The following is a 23,455-nucleotide window of genomic DNA, read 5'->3' on the forward strand; positions in this document are numbered from 1 at the left end:
TAAAGATTGAGGAAAGAGGCAAGTCTGTTTCTAATCACACATATGTCAGTAAGGATGACCTAAACATAATAGTAATGTGCGTCTTTTTTGGTATGTAGTTTTATTTTTTGGCCTTCTTAGAAAGTGTCTCATAACACAGGACCCTGCCATTTGCTCTTATAGGCCTCAAATATGAAACCTATTAGTCATAGACTCTAGGAAAAAAAGAATTGATTTAATGATCCTTTTATTTTGTAACTTTATAATGCTGTAGATATTATAGAAAAAATTTTAATTTAATATTGTTTACATCATGCAACAATCTAAGCCTCAAACTTTTTGGGGGCTATAAAGAAAATGTTTACTTACCCACCTGAAACAGGTTAAGAATATTCTTAATCTCACTATAACTAATTGCCCCCATGGGACTTGAAATATATAACACCTTGTGCTGAAAACTGCAGGGTGGCAATGTTTTGAAGGTTTCGTTGTGGAAAAGTTTAACATTAATTCCTATTTTGACTTATAAACCTTATTTCTCTTCACTAAAACTTTTGAACTAATAATCCAACACACATGAGCTGAGATTTTCTTTTGTTAGAAGAGAAACAAACATCTTTCTGTATGAAAGTATAAATTGTATGGTTTTAGATACATAAGAATTGATGAGGACAAGTGAAATATTTGTACTTTTTGGGTTATTGTTCTATGTATATTTTGTTTTAAATCCAATAAAATTAGGGACAGCAAGCAGCTGGCTGGGGTTCTTGGGTTGCTCCCTAAGAGTTAAGATTGTCAGTACTCCTATGATGCAGGGGATTTCAGCCATAGAACAAAGATTTATTGTTGCCACCTCAAAGTTTTACAAGTATTTGTTGTGTATTTGGTATGTTGCTTGAAAAGTTGAAATCTGTTGAAGATTCTTTTTGATATCCATGTCAAGAAGAAACCTTGTACAGAGTGAAATTAATATGTTAAATGTATTAGAGAATTATAGCTGGTTTAGAAATTGATTTTCTTGGTGCAGAGCAATTCAATTTGGCAAGGTTTAAAATTTGATTAAAGAAGAGAATTGGTTCAGAATGATAATGGACTAGTTAGAAAGTGATACAGTTTTTTAAGTACTTGTTTCTTTTTCAGGTTGCAATATGGCCAGTTCCAAGAGCTTTTGCTGAGAGTTTTGTCTTATTAGTAAACATTCATTTGCAGCAAAGTTTTGAAGGTGTTGAATCAAAACAGAAACACATGGTTATTGCATATTGGACCTAGAATCAAGTAGTTACCTAAATATTTAACAAGCCATTCTGTCTCAAAGATTTAAATTCACTAATGTCCCATTTGCAAATTATATAAGATGGAGGTCTATAGTTAGCATGAGCATCTGAGGAATGAAGAGCCTTCATTTTTAAGCTGATACATAGATTTGTTACTAGAGACCAATAGCTCTACAGAATATTAAACTGCTACAATGTTCAAGGAAATGGAATCTCCTTTTCATTGGTGCTGAGAGAGCATTTAGGTAGAAGACAGTTGCACCTGAAGATTAAGTATAAATCATCTAAACCATTGTTTCTCAACCTTGTCTGTACGTTGGAGTCACTTTTGGAGTGCTTTAAAAAAATATGGATACTTGGGTTCCATATGCTAAGATTCTGATGTTGATCTAGGATATGACCTGGCTATAAGGATTTTCTAAAACTTTCTGATGATTTCAATATGCTGCCAAGGTTGAGAATCATCGATCTAAAATTTACCTTGAGTTTTCTCATCTGCAAAATAGAAAAAAATCTTTGCTCCTTCCCTTCACTACCTCACAAGGATATTGAGGGTAAAGGAGAAAATAATGGGAAAATACTTGTGGTATGGGCGAAAAGTGCTATTAAAAGGCCAAGTAGTGTTGTATTTCAACTGAAACTATGATCAGGAAAAAAATGTGTAATTGAATGTGCTTTGTTGACTTGGGAAACTGGGAGCACTTTCTTTGATTCTTTAATGAAGCATGCAGATGTAGAAGCAAACATCACTATTACTCTTATTCATACTATGGTCTTCTGTCATAATTGAGATAGGCTGTTTTAATTACCTGGTTTTACATAGGAAAGAACTATTAAGGCTTAAAGTCTGTAATGGTCAATGGCTCATAATTCATTAAATCTTTTCATATAAGGAATTCTGTGGTTAATAGATATCATTTCATAGTTGCCGTTAGTTATTCATTATTTGACTTTTGAATGTTAAGCCATTTATTTCATCTCCCTCATTCATGTAAGTTTAGATACAGATTATATAAAGCAAGTAGGATTTACCCAGTTAAATATTTGAAATCATGGCTCAATGATTAGGCATCTTTTGCCTTTTAGAAATGATTTGACTGGAGAGTTTAAAAAATAACAGCCCTAAACCACATAGAAACTATTATAATTAACTATTAAGTCCCCAAACTACTGTTTATAATAGATTGTGATATTGATATTTTTTTATTATTTAAATAAATGAACAGTTTGAAGAGATAGAAACTTAAGGACTTTTAAAGATTAGTGCTGAAAAGATTACTTTCCAGAAAGTAAGACCATCAGAATTGGGAGTGTGATAGACAGGACTACTTTGAAGCCTTTATTGAGAAGAAACAGTCCATACCCAACCCAAATGCTGTTCTTATAAAACATTCCTCAATTTCTCTAACTGAATGTAATCTCTCCTTCCTTGATATTTCCCTAGTTCTGTGGTTTATCTATAGTTAACTCATGCTGTATTACTTTATATAAAATTATTTATATTTATTGGTTATTTATTGGTGTCTTGTCTTCCCTAAACTAGGACAGAATCTCTGATGGACTCATCTTTGTGCCCATATCATTTAAACCCAGTAGGCAGGTGCTTACATATTTGCTGATGGAACAAAGAAAGAACTATGTAGGAAGACAAAAGCTCATCTGAAGTTATAGACTCTAGTACCAAAAGATAGATGAGAAAATTTTTTTATGTCCTAGTCCAAGTGAAGCAGGAAGGAAAGGAATGCATATCTGAGGCTAGTAAGGAAGAAATAATTACTGTGAATGCATTTTAGCCATTCCCCTTTATTCATAAATGTTGGTAAACTTTGATTTTTAGTTCTCGGTGTAGATTTTATATTTGTTTAGAATTAAAGTTAGAATTCTGTATTTTAATTTTTTGGAATTCTGTTGTTTTGCCTTAGTTTCTTAATAAAAAGTTAAAACAAACATTAACCACCTGTGATTGCTTACATATAAAAGAAATTTTTTACACATTGGTCAGAAAGAAAAATTGGGGTGTCTTAGTAGCCAAAGGTGGTGATGGAATTTACCTATAAATTCCATGGCTTTACTAATAGAATCCACATGTCCCATATTTAGAATGGAATGTGGACAGGGAACAGTAATTCACTAGGGTCCTCTTCCCCAACTGCTGCTACCCCTGGCTAACAGTTGTTTGATAATGCAGTTGTTTGCCAAGAGCTATAATAGGCAGGCATGCTGTTCCTGAACTGGCTGAACAAATGGCGCCTTTGATCCAAAAGTTTAAAAGAATCAATCAGTTGATCATGTTGCTAAAAACTGCTTAATGTATTAATGTTAAAATTTATACAAAGGATTTTAATTTTCTAAAAATTAAGTAGTTGTAAAATTTTTATATTTATCTTTTTGGTTAGTGGAAAGAGACACCAGAGACAGCTTTGCTAGTTTGTTCTAATTTCCTTTTTTGTATCCTCCCCCAAACTGTTTGCTTTTTATTTAATGTATTCATTAGACTATTATTGACTACAGCATGTTCTCTAGTCTTCAGAATATAGTTTGTGAAAAGAAGTAGCCCCTCAGGATTTAAAATTGTTATTCAGATTTTTTACATAGGATTTCATGATGAGTGACTCAAGAAGTAAGAATGATTTAGAGTATGTCCTTAGGTCACCCTGTTGACAGTGCTTAATTTCTGTTTCTTTTAAAACAGGAAAACATACAAGAAAAAGATTGAGGAAGTCAAGTCCTGTCTATTCTATGGTATGATACTTAGTATAGTAAGTCATATTGTATTTCTGCTCCCTTCTTTCCTTTATCAGTGGGGGGTAAAATCAAGTAATAGGAATAGTTTTAAGGTCCTATCTCTGTTGAGAAAGGTTCTCTGAAATAATTTATTAAAATGCTAGTGTCCCAAATTAGATTAACTAGAAGCATATTATAATGGGAATAGACCAGATACTTTGTTTATTTTAGTGTAGCTAACTTGTTCACTTTTCCCAACCAATGTTTAAAGGGTATATTATACATCTATGCTGCTTTGTTGGCCACCTTCACCTTTGAAGGAAAGGAGGCTTAACATTAGAATGAGAGTTGTCAATGACATTTCTCCCCTTCAGTAGGCCAAAGAATGGTACAGTTCATGGTCAAATTGCGCAGAGCAGTAGAGCGCCTGGACATATGGCAACTTGCTGACAGTCGTGTTGGTAGCAGAGCCAAATGCAATCCACCCTTCAAGCACAGCAATATGAGTAGTGAACTTAAGTGCCTATGGAGTCACATGGAACTAATAGTGACTCCTTAGGCCAATCTGGGTATTATGTGGCCATAGTAATTGAGCCATATCTTCTGAAATTGTGAAGGATCTCCCTGCCCACCAGCTACTAGTTGCTCACTCAGTAATTTAGAAAGAATGAAAAAAACAGCAAAGATAATTTATAATTCATTAAAAATTTTCTAACTCCTGGCCAGGCATGGTGGCTCATACCTATAATCCTAGCACTTTGGGAGGCCGAGGTGAGAAGATCACTTGAACCCAGGAGTTTGAGACCAGCTTAAGCAAGAGCAAGACCCCAATAGAAAAATTAGCCAGGTCAGGCGCACTGGCTCACTCCTGTAATCCTAGCACTCTGGGAGGCTGAGGCGGGAGGACACTTGAGGTCAGGAGTTCGAGACCAGCCTGAGCAAGAGTGAGACCCCTGTCTCTACTAAAAATAGAAAAAAAAAATTAGCCAGATGTGGTAGTGTACACCTGTAGTCCCAGCTACTTGGGAGGCTGAGGCAGGAGGATTGCTTGACCCCAGGAGTTTGAGGTGGTTGTGAACTAGGCTGACACCACAGCACTCTAGTCCGGGCAAGAGAGTGGTACTCTGTCTCAAAAAAAAAAAAAGAAAAGAAAAGAGAAGAAAAATTAGCCAGGCCTGGTGACATTCACCTGTAGTCACAGCTACTTGGGAGAGTGAAGCAAGAGAATCACTTGAACCCCCAAGTTCAAGGTTATAGTGAAATATCACACCACTACACTCCAGCCTGGGTGACAGAGCAAGACCCTGTCTCAAAAAAAAATTCTAACACCCATTATGTATCAAGCCCTTACCAGGTACTAGTGATGTAGAGATTAGAAAAAAACAAAAATTGGTGTGTTCTGAAGTTCTTCACAAGCTAGTGTGAAAGCAAATGTGGAAACAGACTACCATGAAACAGTGGAATAATTCCTTTTTTTTTTTTTTTTTTTTTTTGAGACAGAGTCTCACTCTGTTGCCCAGGCTAGAGTGAGTGCCGTGGCGTCAGCCTAGCTCACAGCAACCTCAAACTCCTGAGCTCAAGCGATCCTCCTGTCTCAGCCTCCCGAGTAGCTGGGACTACAGGCATGCGCCACCATGCCCGGCTAATTTTTTCTATATATATTTTTAGCTGTCCATATAATTTCTTTCTATTTTTAGTAGAGGTGGGGTCTCGCTCTTGCTCAGGCTGGTCTCGAACTCCTGAGCTCAAACGATCCGCCCACCTTGGCCTCCCAGAGTGCTAGGATTACAGGCGTGAGCCACCGCGCCCGGCCTGGAATAATTCCTTTAATGAAATTATGTATTTAGTATGAGGTCCAGTGTGGCATAGAAGAGGGAAAATTTAACTTAATCTGGAGATGATGACGATAGATCCACTATTCCAGGCAGATGGAATAGTATGTGCTATGATACAGAGGCATAGGTAGATCAGGATGTCTGGAATCAAGGTGCATATTGAAGAAGTGGGAGAGGGTATGGAACAAGGAAATTGGCTCCAGATCGTTGTCTTACTAGGGAGTTTGGGTTTTGTTCTGTTTTTCATATTTTTCATGAGGAAGCCACTCAGAGGTTTTCAGCAGGGGCATGATTACTTCAGCTGCAAAAAGCAGTAACAGAAAGGTGGGAGTCGGAAGGTTTAGGCAGAAAATTTTGAGGACCTAAACAAAGGTGACTGAGGATGGAGAAGGTATTTAAGAGATATTCAGGGAGATAAGTGGACACCATTTGTATGTCAAGATCGAGGTGCATTTTTTGGTGTGGACTTTTTTTGGCGTGGAGAATAATGCTCCTCTTTATTAAGAAACAGCATTGAAAAGGAGGAATAGATTGGAGGTGGAGGTGACGAGTTCAGTTTTGAACATGTTGAATGTGAAATAGAAATACTCAAAAGGCGTTGGAACTAGTAAGTTTGGAGTTAAGGAGATAGGTGGGTAACTGTCCACTGAACGAGAGAACTGCTGAGAGCTTGCTTTCCTCGTGGAGTCGACCGCAGGCTCCCGAATCCCGGCAGGCGGAGTGAGGGGAGTTATGCCTGGAGTGCAGTGAAAGGACAACTGCCCTCTAAGTTGTGACTCTGCCAATTAAAGGATGGTGGTGGTTTTTGTTTGTTTTGGTTTTGCTCCCATGCCCCACACCTCTGAGTTACAATCGTAGCACTTCAGTATTCAAGTGCCCCTTTTTAATATTTTGAGGAGCTCAGTAATTTTCTATCATTCTGGTTTTAAGGCAAGACCACTGGATTAGTAGTTCAGACTTAGAACTCACAGGTTCTAAGTCTTGGCAGTGCTGCTAGTGTAACATGATCCCTGACCATATTTCTTCCTTTCTGGGGCTGTTTCCTTATCTGCTAAAATGAGATCTACCTAGCTCAATGGTTCTCAATTCAGATGCCCACAAAAATCACCTGGGAAGCTTTTAATTTTTTAAATCAGCCTTACTGAGATATAACTGACATACAATAAGCTACATATATTTAAAGAGTATAATTTGGTAAGTTGGGATGTATGTATATATCCATCACAATAAAGATAATAAAGATACCTGACGTCGATTGAAGGACAAAAAGGTCAACCTTTTAAGTAATTAAAATTAGTTTTATTCAGATGTCTTACTGAGGACTATAGACCAAGTCCTATACCTTGGGAGGAGTCTTTCAGAGAGGTTCTGTTAGACCCCTCTGGCACAGTATTTCATCCCATTGCTTATATACAGGTGGTGGAGGTTCAACACATGGAAATCACACCAAACTTGCTCAGAAGTTACACTAAAGCAGAATTTCACGAAGGTTTGTATGTGGGAGTGTATTTGGTTATAGATTACTAAAGGACATTTGTAATTATAAATTGTAGAATTATAATTAATTATGCTTCTACAATTTATAATTATAAATTGTAGAAGCATCATCGCTGACCTTAGCAGGCATTATTGTATGTGTAAGAAAAGCAAGGATCAGGGTCATTTATCTTTTAAGGAATATAGTGACTCAGGCAAGAGACGTGGGGTTCCGTGTGCTCTCTCCTGTTTTGTCTTCAAAGCATCTTCCCAGAATGCTGCACTCAAAGTCACGGGCTTTGTGAAATTATACTGGCAAGCAGAAATAAGCAAACATGGCTTCTTACGTTTGTTTCTTTGTCTCACACTGGGGAGCTTTTAAAGATAAGATGCTTGGGTTAATTAAATTCTGTTGGGTAGAGAGGTGGACTTAGGCATCAGTATCAGTACTTTTTGTTTTGTTTTGTTTTTTCTGAGACAGGGGCTCACTCTGTTGCTCGGGCTAGAGTGCTGTGGTGTCAGCTTAGCTCACAGCAACGTCAAATTCGTGGGCTCAAGGGATCCTCGTGCCTCAGCCTCCGAGTAGCTCAGACTACAGATGTGCACCACCATGCCTGGCTAATTTTTTCTATTTTTAGTAGAGATGAGGTCTCGCTCTTGCTCAGGCTGGTCTCAAACTCCTGACTTCAAGTGATCCTCCTGCCTCCAAGCGATCCTCCTGCCTCGGCCTCCCAGAGTGCTGGGATTACAGGCATGAGCCACCATGCCAGGCCTAGTACTTTTTTTTTTAAGTTGTTTTTTTTTTTTAAGTAATTCTCCCCTAAACTAGGAGATCGCCATTTAGAACTGTTTGGTTGTTCACTGGAACAAGGGGTAAGGCCAGGAACAGTTTTAGGGGTGTTATAGATTTGTTGGAAGGTCTTTTGTCGGGTTGCATTTGTAACCCAGTGTTTGTAAAGTATGTAGTGTAGTGGTTAAGGACATGGATTCTGGAATCAAGACTGCCAGAATTCAAACCCCAGTTCTAGCACTTACTATCTCTGTAACTTTGGGCAGGACATTTGATCTCTGTGTCTCAGTTCCCTTGTCTGTAAAATGGAGGGAGTAGTGGCACCTACTTTAAAAGGTGATGTGAGCATTACAGGGGTAGCTCACAGAGATCAGTGGCAGGAATGCAGTTGGACTTCACGAGGAACTTAGACAAAGCAATGGAGAGCCATCAGGAGCCCAAGAGTACCACCTTTTCCTTGTTCCTGAGACATCTCTTCATTCTTTTCCTAAACTTTCTCTTCTACATAGTCCACATTGTGAAAAATGGCCATACTTTTCTCCTCCACTCAAGAGATCAACTCAGGGTCCCAAGATAGGGACTCCAGTTCCCACTGTTAGTCCAATTAGCCATGGACACGGGATGGGGAGTGGGTTCACACAGCTGTTGAGTCCCAGCCCTGTGACCTGATGGCTGGGGGATGAGGAGGGAGGGCAGGTAGGTGGGAAGCAGTTGCAAAGAAGAGAGAATGGGATGCTGCACAAAGACACTAACAAACATGCTCTTCCCCACCCCCCCAAATTTGGCCATATAAAGAATAGCACATTTGGGGAATCCAAAAGAAAAAAGACAAGGCTAAAAAGAGTGAGGAGAAAAATAGAGGGAGAGAGCAAGGCGACCCCATAAAGTGGCAAGGCAGCCACCCAGAGGGGAGGAACAGTCTCTCGGTGTGAGACGCGGGACAGGGCCTTGCCAAGCCTCTGCTCCTAGAGGCAACAGACGCTGCTTGGGCTATCAGGGGCTGTCTTAGCAGGAGCTGGTTTGCTAAATCAAGGGCAAGAATAAAAAGCTTAGGTCTCTTAGAGCTTGAAGAAAGAAACCATACTTCTTACCTCACCCTTCTCTGTTTTAAGAGAGAGACTAAAGAATGGTAAGGTTTGAAACTCACAGGAAACCAGCTCAGTGATCTGCTTTTTGTTTGGCTGATATTGAAACATTTGCACCCAGCAGCTCACTGGCTACTCATTTTGAGCATTAAAAATGAGGGTAATTGCATTGTTAATAAGTTGCTCCCTCTCTTGTGCTCACATCTTTCACTGGACTCCTTTCCTGGAGACCTCAGGGCTTACTTCTGGTTGCTTTTGGCGTACTAAAGTGAATCGAAGGTCATAGTCTGGAGGGGAGTATGGTGATGAGGTGAAATGAAGAAGTACTTTAGGGAAATGATGGCAAAGGAGTTAAAATCCTCTACTATGTTGACCCAGTGAAATGTTCTGTTTTCACAGAGTGAGACTTGGAGCTATAGATTTAAAAAGGATCTCTTGTAGGAAAATGGGCCCCGAGGGGGCTTAAGAGGACCTATTGCACCCTCAGGCCTCTTCTCCCCATGCAAACTTGTGTGTCCCCTGATTTCATGGTGGTCATGAAATCACAGCAAGTCCCTGATTTAGGGACCCTCGAGAGTTAGGAGGCTCTTCCCTGCAGCTGCCGCACCCATGAGGAAACACAGGAGATAGTAAAGGAAAAGGGAATTGCAAGGCCTTGTCTTCTGTGCATCTCTCTTCCGGGGCCTTATCGGAGGTGGCTGGTGGAAAATTTATAATTGAAGTCTTCTCTCCTTTTCCATTGGCATCATGACTAGCAGCAAGAATAAAATATTAAGAGCCTCTAATCTAGACAATCAATATAGAGCTCACATTCCTTCCTTTGATTGTTCATGTATCTTCCCAGCAGCCATTGAGTACTTCCCCTGTAGCACACACAGTGCTGGTACTGTTAGCACTAGATCCTTGCACTGTGGGTCTTCAAGCGTGTTGTGCTTTACCTACTTTATCTCGTTTATTTATCACAACACCTCAACGGTATTCACATCTTATGGGAGAGAACACCAAGGCTCACGGAGGAGAAATGACCTGCTAAAGTCACACAGCTTTGAGTTTCAGAGTCTGCATTTGAACCAGATCTCTGAACCAGAACTCAAAAGTTTGATCACTTTTCCCCCAAGGGGGAGACAGACATGTCAACAGATAAATGTCCAATAACAAGGTACGTGCTCTGGAAGAGGTAAACACAAGTTGTGGTTAGGTGGCGGGCTTGCCTGGAGAGTCAGCAGAGATGCGCTGACAGTTGTTTTATTTACCAAGACTGGGAGACAAATGGGAATGATACCTATTCCCTGTCCTCGGGGCTAGCTCCTCTCTGCTTCTCTTCTCACTTTCGTGAGCTGCTCCCTCAGCTTACCTATTAATTATGATCACTCTGACCTGGGTTGCTAGATAAAATATAGGCTGTCCAATGAAATGTCAGATAAATGAATAATTTTTTTGTATAAGTACGTCCCCAATGTTGCATGCGATACAATGATGCTAAAGAATTACTCATTGTTTATATGAAATCCAAATTTCATTGGGTGCCCTGTATTTTTTTCCAATATTGTATTGTGGTAACATCCATGTAAAATGGAGTGGGGAGAGTGGTGCTACCTATTTTAAAAGGTGATGTGAGCATTAAAGGGGTAGCTCACAGAGGTCAGTGGCCGGAATGCAGATGGAATTCATAAGGAGCTTAGAGCAATGGGAAGCCAACAGGAGCCCAAGAGTACCACCTTTTCCTTCTTCCTGAGACATCTCTTCATTCTTTTCCTAAACTCTCTTCTACATAGTCTAGATTTACCATCTTAACCATTTTTAAGTATACAGTTCAGTGGTGTTAAATAATAATATATTCATAATATGTGGAGCCATCGCCACTATCCATTTCAGAATTCTTTCATCTTGTAAAACTGAAACTCTGTATCCATTAAACAATAATCCCCATTTATTCCACCCCCAACCCCTAGCAACCACTTTCTGTTTTTATGATTTTGACCCCTCTGAATATCTCATATAAGTATAGTATTTGTCTTTTTGTGACTGGCTTATTTCACTTAGCAGAATGTCCTCAAGGTTCAGCCATGTTGTAGCCTGTGTCAGAATTTCCTTCCTTTATAAGACTGAATAATATTCCATTGTGTGCATATACCACATTTTGTTTATCCACTCATCCATTGATGGACACTAGGGATGCTTCCGTATTTTAGCTATTGTGACTAATGCTGTTATAAGCATGCGTGTATAAATATCTCTCTGAGCCACTGCTTTCAATTATTTAGGGTATATACCCAGAAGTGAAATTTCTGGATCATATAGTAATTCTATGTTTAATTTTTTGAGGAACTGCCATACTATTTTCCATAATGGCTGTACAATTTTACACTCCCACCAACAGTGCACAAAGATTCCCATTTCTCCACATCCTTGCCAACACTTGTTATTTTCTGTTTTTTTGAAAATAGTCGTCATAATGGGTGCAAGGTGAGGATATTCTATATTTTTATTTGCTAAATGTAGCAACCCTAAAACCCAGCCAGAGACCTTTTACCTGGCCCTGCCAACACCTTACCTATCTAACCCTTGCCTTTTCTGTGTCACACCCTGGCTCTTAGCTCCTGGTCCCCACCCAGCCACTCCTCATTTGCTGCTCCACAAGCCCTGGCATGAGAGCTGGGGCCAGGGCTGCTGCAGAGAAAGCTTTCATCATATTCTCTTGCTCTGCTTCCTCTGAGAGCACCTCCCTGGCACCACACTGGCAGGTCGGCACTATAGCCTGAGCCTGAAGGTAGAAATTGGCATAACTCTGTCTCAAAGGAAATGGCTCAAGAGAATGCTGAAACAGCAAAGGTTCGTGGCCTAGACTCAAAGCACAGAGTGTGATAGATAGGCAACACTTTGTGGGCTGGAAGAAGCAGACATTTTTAGTTATTTGATCCTTTCTTCAGTTAGAGTTCCAGGTTCCTCTTTCTCCTTTCCCTTTTTCAGAAATTTGCCAAGGACCTACCATCGAGCACTACATTATCAGGCAGGCAAAACAAGTAAAACTTTGCCCTCAAGGATCTCAAGGCCCAGCAAGGCAGCCAAGACCTTTCTAAATAGCTGTCACATACAGTAGAAAAAAATAACGGCCAAGGGAGGTGCAGAAGGAATGCTATGTGAGGGCCTGTTGGGGTGAGGGAGGGGTTCAATCCAAGTAGCTTTGTGGGGGAGGTGTTGTTTGAGCAGGACCTCAAAGGGTACTGTCCTAAGCAGTATTTAGACATGTATCAATTTGCCAAATAAATTCGTTAACACAAATTTACTAATAGCAATTTACCAATTTTGTACACTAAAACTTTATTCCTTTAAACAATGTATAGAATTTATAGTAATTTATTTTTCACCAAGGCTTCCAAATATTCAGTCTATTTATTTTATTTTTAATTTCAGGCTATGTTCATGTCCCAGATGTCAAAAATGTCATACTGTTGATTTCTCTCTTCCACCCAATTTTGAATCCATTTTGCTGCCCCCTTGGGATTCTGTGACTGCACTGGCTTGGTTCTTACAGGTGTCCCCTTCGATAGAAACATGCTTGAAGTTTTCTCTGTCATGCTAAGTCAGTGACTGTTCTTTTTAAATTTTGACATCTTTGAAATAAGCAGAAGAATAAAGAAAATAACAACAAACACCCATTTGCCCACTGTTCAGCTTTAACAAATCTTAACATTTTGCCATATTTGCTTCAGATAATTTTTTCTCAGAACCAAAATCTTACAGATGCAGTTGAAGCCTCCTGTATACATGCCTGTGATTTGATTCCTTTCCTTTCCCTCCCTTTCCAGAATCTGACACGTCATTACCATGTTTGTTTTTATACTTTTCTACATACGCATGATTCCATAAAGAAGATTTAGCATTGTTTTGCATATTTCCAAACCATATAAAGTTTATATACATATATGCATGTGTATGTGTGTATCATTTATGTCCTCCTGTAACATTGTGTTCCTACGATTTATCCATACTTAAACATAGAGCTGTTAATTCATTTTTAATTGCTGTACAGTATTCCATTTTACCAATATACTATAATCTACTCTTCTGTTGATGGTCATTTAGATGGTTTCCAATTTGATATTATTACAAACAAAGCTGGAATGAATATATATATGCTATAGTCTTTAGAATACATTATGAGAAGCAGCATTCTTGCGTTGTAAGTTATGCTCATCTTGACCTTTGTTATTTATTGCCTAATGTTCATCACAATATTTGGACCAATTTACTCTCACCAGCAATATTTCTGTTTATTAAGCAAGGATCAAAAGCAAACACTACAGCTAATACACGGTAGAGGCATGTTTCAACCTGCAGGAGTAAGGGGATGCACGTAGTACCCCAGATTCTTACCATTTCATGGGGAAGAGTTGGATATAGGAAGTGTTGTGTGTAAGGAGAGGGACTACAAATTCCCTGTTGTCTCACACATTTATAAAGGAGTATGGAGGGTTCGGAGATCATCTGACCAAGCAGGCTTTGTGAGTAAGGTGTCAGCCTTCCTGGCATGAGAAATATGTTAGAAACAACCCAATAATCCAGGGAGTTGATACATTAGAGGTTTTGCAGCCCTCCCTGAAGAGCCAGCTCATTGCTAGGAAACCTGAAAGAAACTCACAAGGGTCATTCAGTTGACAAACTGGTTTCTCTCTCTACATTACACCTCTGGCCCTGGGGATTTATTAAACAGGCTTTCCGACCCAGGCGTATATTAGTTGACAACATTGTGACAAGGACTGTGAAACAGTATGATGGGCTATGAAAAGCATAAAAGATATTTGAGGTTTCTTGTCCATGTCTATAATACAAAGGGAGAAACAGTGTTTAAAATGTTTTAATATAGGTCTTTATCTAGAATTTATTTTTGTAATGGAGAAAGTAGAGATTTCATTATTTTAAAAAAATGCAGTTACGTTACCCCAGTTCCATTTATTGAATATGCTTTCTTCTATTGATTTGCACTGCCTCCTCGTCACTTAGCAAGTTTCCGTCCATACACGGGCCAGTTTCTGGGCTCTCTGCTCAATTCCTTTGGTCTCTTTGTCTACACATAGGCTAATACCATATACTCTTAGTTGTTCTCACTTTATAATCAGTTTTCATTTTTGAAAGAGCAAGTTCCTCGTCCTTATGATTTTTAAATATTGTTTTGATTATTCTTGGCCCTTTGCTCGTCTATGTGGATATTAGACATAGCTTGTCAAGTTACTTGGAAATTCTGTTGGGAATTTTACTGAAAATGGAAAATATAAATAAATATACATGTTGAATCAATAGACTTGGGAAGAATTGACATCTTTTTAAATTTTTTTTTTTTAATATGAAGGGGGGAAGTAAGGAAGAGGGTTTAGTTTTCTTTTTTTTCTTTTTCTTTTTTGAGACATAATCTTACTCTATCACCCTGGGTAGAGTGCAGTGGCATCATGATAGCTCACTGCAACCTCCAAGTCCTGGGCTCAAGCAATCCCCCTGCCTCAGCCTCCAAAGTAGCTACAGTCATGTGCCACAACACCTGGATAATTTGTCTATTTTTAGTAGACACAGGGTCTCACTCTTGCTCGGGCTTGTCTCAAACTCCTGAGCTCAAGCAATCATCCTGGCTTGGCCTCCCAGAGTGCTAGGATTATGGGTGTGAGCCATCACGCCCTGCCAGAATTGACATCTTTATGAAGTGCATTCTTACCCATGATCATGGTATATCCTTCAATATTGTATCCTTCATATTGTCTTTTAGGGTCCAATAAAAAGATAGGGTTCCCTGCTTGAGTCTGAAACAAATTGAGAAATAAAGGAGTAGTACCTGGGGGGCATAAAATGTTATCTTTACTGCTGATAGAGACCAGGTTAGAGGATGCATTAAATAGCTTTAGGTCTGATAGCCAAGTGCTTGGTAGTTCAAGCCAGCAAATAGTATGCAAACAGTCTAGATTATTCTTCCTAAATTTACTATTTAATGTTACTCTGTCTTCCAAGGAGCAGAATGAGTAAAGGGGCAGAGAGATTGAGCCTATTCACACCAATAGAGCTCCCTTCAAAAGGATGGAAATCTTAGGAGTAGGAAAGAAGTATGCTTTCCTTAAAGGCATCTAAATTGTTTAGTTTTTAAAATTGAGAATAGGATTTGTTCCCTATTACATTTTCTCATTGGTTATTATGGGTGTATAGAAATTCTATTAATTTATCTATTTTGACCACATTTTCAGCAACCTCAGAACACCCTTGTGAGGTAGGTACTGTCATTGTTCCAATTTTAAATGAGGAAAATGAGACAATGGAAAGTCAAGTAACTTGCTGAAGGTCACACATCTAGAAAGTGGTGGAGCCTGGCCCTGGTCTAGGCAGTCTGACTCCAGTACCACTGCTCTAAATCCCCACACAAACTTCTTTCACATCAGTGCATGCTATCCATCGTATAGACGACCCGTCGTTTCATTTATGTACCCAATCCCTATTGATGGGCATTTAGTGTATTCTGTCTCCCCCTGCTCCGAGACAGAGTCTCACTCTGTCACCCAGGCTAGAGTGCTGTGGGGTCAGCCTAGCTCACAGCAACCTCAAACTCCTGGGCTCAAGCGATCCTCCTGCCTCAGCCTTCCGAGTTGCTGGGACTACAGGCATGCGCCACCATGCCTGGCTAATTTTTTCTATTTTTAGTAGAGACGGATTCTCACTCTTGCTCAGGCTGGTCTCGAACTCCTCAGTTCAAGTGATCCTCCCACCTCGGCCTCCCAGAGTGCTAGGATTACAGGCGTGAGCCACCGCACCTGGCCCCTAGTCTTTTCTCATTACAGATGCAATGTAGTGAATAACCTTGTACATATGCCATTTCACATGTAGTATAAATATGTAGCACAACAAATTTTCCTAGATTCATCTCGCACTTTTCCTATCCCAGACCTGGAATCAATTGTTTTACTGAGGAGCGCTGTTTCCTTTCACTGGGGAATGCTATTTAGAAACGAAGATCTGGGCATCTGAGGTATATTTTCTAGTGAGACTCCGTTAGTCTTTCTGTATTTAGAAAATGACTTCATTTTGTCTTCACTCTGGAATAATGGTCTGGCTGATGAAATACCCAAAGTTAACAGTTCCTTGCCTTTAGCATTTTGAAAATATTACTCCATTATCTTCTGTTATGAATGGTTGGTGAATAGAAGTCTGTTGTCAGTCCAGTTATTGCTTCTCTGCAGCTAATCTTTTTTAATCTGATGGTTTAAGATGTTTTCTTTATCCAGTAGTTCCACGGTTTTACTTCAGTGTGCAAAGGTATGACTTAATTGTATTTATTCTGCTTGGTACTCAGCATGTACTTTTTACATGAGGACTCATGTTTTTCTTCAATTCCAGAAAAATTGTAACTATTTTATTTTCCACAGATTTATTGAGATATAATTCACATAGCATAAAATTACCATTTTAAAATGTACACTTCAGTGGTTATTAGTATATTCACAAATCTGTGCAACCATTGCCACGATCTAATTTCAGAACATTTTAATCACAGCAAAAAGAAACCTCATCCCCATTAGCAGTCACTCCACATCTCTCTTTCCCTCATCCCCTGGCAACCACTAACCTACTTTCTGTATTAATAGATTTGCCTGTTTTGAACATTTCATATAAATGGAATCATATAATATGTGACCTTTTGTGTCTGGCTTCTTTCACTAAGTGTAATTTTTTTTCAAGGCCTATCCATGTTGTGGCATGTGTCAATACTTTATTCCTTTTTACAACTAAATAATATTCTATTATGTGTGTATACCACATTTTGTCTATCCATTCATCAGTTAATGGACATTTGGGTTGTTTCTACTTTTTGGTATTATGAATAATGTGGCTATAAACATTTGTGTACAAGTTTTTGTATGAACATGTAATTTCAATTCCTTTGAGTAGAATTTCCTAAGAGCAAAATGCTGGGTCATATAGTAACTCTATGTTTAACTTTTTTTTTTTTTTTTTAGACAGAGTCTCACTCTCTTGCCTGGGCTACAAGTGCCGTGGCGTCAGTCTAGCTCACAGCAGCCTCAAACTCCTGGGCTCAAGCGATCCTCCTGCCTCAGCCTCCTGGGTAGCTGGGACTACAGGCACATACCACCATGCCCGGTTCATTTTTTCTATTTTTAGTTGTTTGGCTAATTTCTTTCTATTTTTAGTAGAGATGGGTCTCACTCTTGCTCAGGCTGGTCTCGAACTCCTGAGCTCAAGCAATCCTCCTGCCTCGGCCTCCCAGAGTGCTAGGATTACAGGCGTGAGCCACTGCACCTGGCCTATGTTTAACTTTTTGAGGAATGGCTAAACATTTTACAGCTGCACCATTTTATATTCCCACCAACAATGCATGAGGGTTCCAATTTCTCCATATCCTCACCAACACTTGTTATATTCTGTTTGTTTTTTTTTAAATTCTAGCCATCCTAATGGAGGTGAAATAGTACCTCATCATGGTTTTAAATGATGTTGAACATCATTTTATGTTCTGTTGGCCATTTGTACATCTTCTTTGGAGAAATGTCTATTCAAATCCTTTGCGCATTTTTAAAATGGGGTAATCTGTTTTTTATTGTTGATTTGTAGAACTTCTTTATATATTCTAGAATGATGGTGTCCTTTTGGAGTGCAAAACTTTTTAATTTTGAAGAAGTCTAAGGCCGGGCGCGGTGGCTCACGCCTGTAATCCTAGCACTCTGGGAGGCCGAGGCAGGTGGATTGCTCAAGGTCAGGAGTTCGAGACCAGCCTGAGCAAGGGTGAGACCCCGTCTCTACTAAAAATAGAAAGAAATTATCTGGACAACTAAAATATATATAGAAAAAATTAGCCGGGCATGGTGGCGCATGCCTGTAGTCCCAGCTACTGGGGAGGCTGAGGCAGGAGGATCGCTTAAGCCCAGGAGTTTGAGGTTGCTGTGAGCTAGGCTGACACCACGGCACTCACTCTATCCCGGGCAACAAAGCGAGACTCTGTCTCAAAAAAAAAAAAAAAAGAAGTCTAATTTATTTATTTCTTCTTTTGTCAGTTGGGCTTTTGTTGTCACATCTAAGAAACCATTGCCTAATTCAAAGTCGCAAAGATTTACCCCTTTGTTTTCCGCTAAGGATTTTATAGTTTTAGCTCTTATATTTAGGTCTGTGATAATTTAGAATTAATTTTTGTTTATGGTGTGAAGTAGGGGTTCAACTTCATTCTCTCATATGTGGATATCCAGGTGAACTATCTCTTTTTCTTTTGTTAAACACAGGGTATTGCTTTGTCATCCAGGCTGGAGTACAGTGGCATGATCATAGCTCACTGCAGCCTCAAACTCCTGGGCTCAAGTGAACCTCCTGCCTCAGCCTCCCGAATAGCTAGCTGGGACTGCAGGCACAAGCCAGCACACTCAGCTAATTTTTAAAATTCTTTGTACAGATGGGGTCTTGCTATGTTGCCCAGGCTTTTCTCGAACTCCTGGGCTCAAGTGATCCTCCCGCCTCGGCCTCCCAAAGTGCTGGGATTACAGGTGTGAGCCACCGTGCTTGGCCTTGAACTATCTTTTCGATCATTCCTTCTTCATCATTCTTTCCATTCTTTTCTTTTGAAGCTTTTAAAAGAGAATAGATTAGAGACTCAATCTATTCTCAATGTTACTTAGCTGCTGTCACGTATTTTTTCCTTTAAAAAATTTCTTTATAGTGTTTACTTCTCTGTCATTTTAATCAGAAATTTTCTCTTTGTGTTCAGTCTGGAATTTATGCTGCCTAATCACTGAATATATATTATGTTCCTAAGATTTCTAATCTATTTTTTCTGGACTATTTAATAAATTTTTTAAATTAAAAATGAATTATTTAATACATTTATTATTTCTGAATATCAAATATAGTCACATAGTACAAAATTCAAAAGATGCAAAATGTCATTAAGAGGTTATTGGCTTTAAAAAATAGTTACCTGTTCTTGTTTCATTTTTGTCAGTTTTTGTTTCATAATTTTGTATCTGTATAATGCATGTTATTCATGGGTCTATAAGTGTTGGAGAGGGTGGGTGGGAGAGAACACAGGTGCACAGCCTGTGCAAGGAAGAACAGTGGGAGGCAAGGCTAAAGAAGTAGGTTGTGGTCAGTCTGTGGACTTTGGATGAAGAGTTTCAACATTATTCTCTTAGCCATGTAGTCTTTGAAGATTTTTTTCCCCCACATAATCAACATTGTGCTTTCAGAAGGCTAATCCGCTTCAGGTAGGCCAAAGGGAGGAGATGGGTAGTCTAGGCCTCTTTAAAAGCCTTCCATCCCGGATGGGTTCCCTCTCCCTTGCTCGTCCCTGACTCCCTTCAACAGGCCTGTATGCTGTTTATAAGCCAGATGTTTCAGACATTTCCTGAAAAGATTTATTGTAGTGTCTGGCTCTCTTTAAACACTGTTTTATTGCCTACCCCTTAAGAGTCCCCTCTCCTGTCCCTGATGTGGAGTGTGGCTGCTCTCAAAACGAATCTCTCCCCAGGGTCTTGTTCTCCCAGCAGGGGGCAGCAGTGGCACACTTCAGGTGTTCAGGGTCGGGTGGGGTGCTGAGGGGTGCCCCGTGGGGAGGAGCTTGCAGGAGGAAGCCCATAGAGTGGAAAAAGTAAACTAGTTCCTCAGTCCTACTTCAGAGTCAAACCCACACCCTGTGGTGAGTTGAGCCACAGATATTTTCTCTAAAGCTGACAGTCTTCTTTTGGAAGGAGGAGGATGTGCTCAATACTTTTGAGCACCTGTTTTTTTGTTTTTTCCTTTATCCTAATTCACTATCCTCTGCTTTGGCAATAAAAGTTGTAGTTCCTCTCCTTCTCCTCTTCCCTTTCTTTCATTTTGAACATTTTCCTCACTGCCAGGATTATGGATCAAACCAAATAATTACCTTCTAGTCACTCTGCAAATAAGAAACAGCGTGAGGGAGGGGCAGGGCTGGCCGGCTCCCCTGGTTTCTCGCCTGCCCAGAGGCATCACATTTCTCTACAAGACTGTAATCACCTGGAAGGCAAAGGCCTGTCACAATTTCTTACATGTTTCCGTGTTCCCCACTCCCCTGCTGGAGCCTCTGCCCGGACAGGATGAGAACATGGCACCCACCTGCCGTGTGGTCTACAGCTGTGTCCACACCTGCTTGCCTGAGGGCAGAACATGTGGTGTTGGGGATCAAAGCGCAGTGATGAGGAATAGTTTCGCAGGAATCCCAGAAGAATGTGATCTAGAACCTCCTCATGGCTTCTCCCTCAAATCCACTGTTACAACCCCTTTATACTATCTCCATGCGCCAGCATACCACAGTAGGGGCAGTGTGATCTAGTAGAAAGTACACGGGGATTTTATCATCTTGGGCATGGTGGGACTAGGTCACAGGTCACTTGCCTCTCTGAGCTTCAGTTTTCTTATCTGTAAATGGGATTAGTGATGCCTTTCATAACTACGCCACAGAATTGAGATACTCAAGCAAGATAATGATATGAAAAGGTTTCATATATGATAGCGTGCTTTAAAATATTGTTGATCATTACTAGTTCTTTCTCAAGAGCACTTTGGCCTTTGTTTCAGGGGGATGCTGATTGAGTCAAAGCCAAAGAATGAGGTATTGGGACAAAGTGGATTCTTGAGGGCTCCAAGGCCATTGAGAGGAAAGACAGGACAGAACGGTGTGAGGTTATTTCTAGGGATTTGGCCCCTAGCCTTTTCTGGAGAGGGGGTTTCTTTCTTTCCCTGGGGCCAAGAGAGACTACTAGGGAGGTCTACTTCTAGGCTCCTGGGTCTGGATGAGACCACTAAAGTGTCATTTGTTTTAGGCCATTTCCTTGCCCCTCCCCTAAGGCTGCATCTCAACCACCCCAGAAGAATAAGAGAGAATACAGCATCTAGTCTGTTCGTGAAATGTTTCTAGAAAGATTCCATATTCTCTCTTGGTTATTCAGGACTAAGTATGTTTTACAGTGAGTTCTTTATATTTAATTTTTAGCCTTTTGGCTGCAATCGAAGGTTATGAATGCTCTGAGGGCAGGGCAAGAGCCTATTCGTGTTTATATCCTGTCCAAGGCCAGGACGAAGTGGCCCTAGGATCCAGTTTGTTGACCTGAACTGCATTGTTCTGTCCTTTCTGGAGCTAGGAAATGCGCTGGTAGCTATTCTTTAAACACAGTATTTGCAAAGTTCAAAACAAACCTTGCAATGATTTGGCTTGTGGCCTCTCCCCTGGATCTCCCTCCTTTCAGGGTGATTGGGATGGGGGTAGGAAGTGTAAAGACTGAGCTCCTGTGCCTGCTCGAGGACAGTCCCCGTGATGGCTTGGCTTTAGCTCCCCTCCCTTTCCTTATCAAATGAAATCAGCCACCGAAGGAAACTGTCTTCTCCGGATTGCAAGAGACAGGAAGCAGCACTGAGGAGCAGGGTCCCGGGTGGGAAGCTGGAGACCAGAGGATCAGCTCCAAGCCAGCTCAGTCAGTGCCTGGTGCCTCCTCTCCTACCTCTCCGTCTTGTTCGCACCACCTCTGGCCTCGCCCAGCTTTTTCCTGGGTCCTGGCACCTGAGGCTGAAAGGGACTGGGTCGTCATCAAGGCCAGCCTCCCTCCTCTCTTGGTCACTCTGACAAGTCTTCCGGCCTGTGTTTGACACTTCCAGGGATAGCAATTTTGCTGCTTCTCCGAGAAATCAGCCCCATTTTGCCTTTTACCCATCTGAAATCCTCCTCCTCCAGGGTTCCCCGCTGGCTCCTGGGGCCTCTCTTCTCCACGGGACGGCCCTTCAGATGCCTTGGTCTCCAGGCTAACCCCGCAAGGGGGTCCCTTGGTAGAGGCTTGAGTTTCTCAGAAACTTACAGACCCAAAGGGATTCAGGAAGGGAGCCTAAGCAGGAAGGAAAAGCTGAAAACAATGCCACTCAGGGCCTTTCCTTGCCAAGGAGATACGTGTGCTGGTTTTACCTTGATGTTTACTGCAACCTCAATATATTAATACTTTTTTTTCTCCTCCTGCATGCCCAGTGCCTTATGGAAAGAGTTTTTTTCCTGTTTAGCTCACCTCACTTTATTAATTTTTCATGAAATATCTAAAAGTATATTTAAAGGCATCATGACATTACACTCCTAAATACTTCAGCATGTATCTTTAAAACATAAGAACATTTTTCTGCTAGCCAAAATAAAAATATAGTACCCAACAAAATTAACTAAAATTTCCCAACATTATTTAATACTTAATCCATATTCAGAACTTCCCCAGTTGTCCACAAAATGTCCTTTACTGCTGTTTTGTCCATACCAGGATCCAATCCTGGACCATGCACTGCATCTTGTTACGGCACTCACAGCTCTTTTGTTTATGACGTGGCTAAGTGTTACTAGAAGGGAGATTCCTTATTGTAGTGTTCTTCTGGCTGGCTCTTCTCTGCCCTTCATTTCCTACATATAATAAATTGCATGTTAAGGTTTAATTTAATTCAAGTTAAACATATTTAGGTAATGGTGGGTACTTCACATGGCTTCACATCGGGAGACATATCTGGTTGTTCTGCCATTAGTGATACTAAGATTAACCCCCTGGATTAAGTGTTGACAGCTTGACCCCTTCATTATGTTTTTTTTTTTTTTTCTCCCTCTTATGACCAGAAAGAAATCTGTGTGATTGCTGTAACATCATGTGAATGTTAAGTGATGTGTATTTTAAAGTCACAATTGATCAGAAAAAGCCAAGGCAGTTGTATTAGTCAGGATTCTCCAGGGAAATAGAACCAACAGGACATGTAGATCTAGAAAGAGATTTATTTTAAGGAATTGGCTCACACGAATATGGAGGCTGGCAAGTCCAAAACCTGCAGGGTGAGCCAGCAGGCTGGAGAATTTCCTCTTGCTCCAGGGAGGTTGGTCTTTTTGTTGTATTTAGGCCTTCAAGTGATTGGATGAGTCAGTGGATGAGCTTTGAGCTTTGCTTAAAGTGCACTGAGTTAAGTGTTAATCTCACACAAAAACATCCTCACAGAAACACCCAGAATAATGTTCGACCACACATCTGGGCATTGTGGCCCAGCCAAGTTGACATGTATTAATAAAATTAACATATCACAGCAGGGCTGGGATAGATGAAGTTTCCATCTCTGCTACTGTGTTCTGTCCTTGTGTAAGTCATTTAACACTCAGGGCCTCAGTTTTCTTCTCTGTAAAATAAAGGGCTTGGACTAAAAAAATCTCTAAGGTTCCTCCCAGTTTTAAACTTCTTGTTTCTAAAAAAATTTGTACTAAGGCAGGGCATGGTGGCTCATCCGAACTGG

Source organism: Eulemur rufifrons, chromosome 7 (assembly GCF_041146395.1).
Source record: "Eulemur rufifrons isolate Redbay chromosome 7, OSU_ERuf_1, whole genome shotgun sequence".
NCBI lineage: Eukaryota > Metazoa > Chordata > Mammalia > Primates > Lemuridae > Eulemur > Eulemur rufifrons.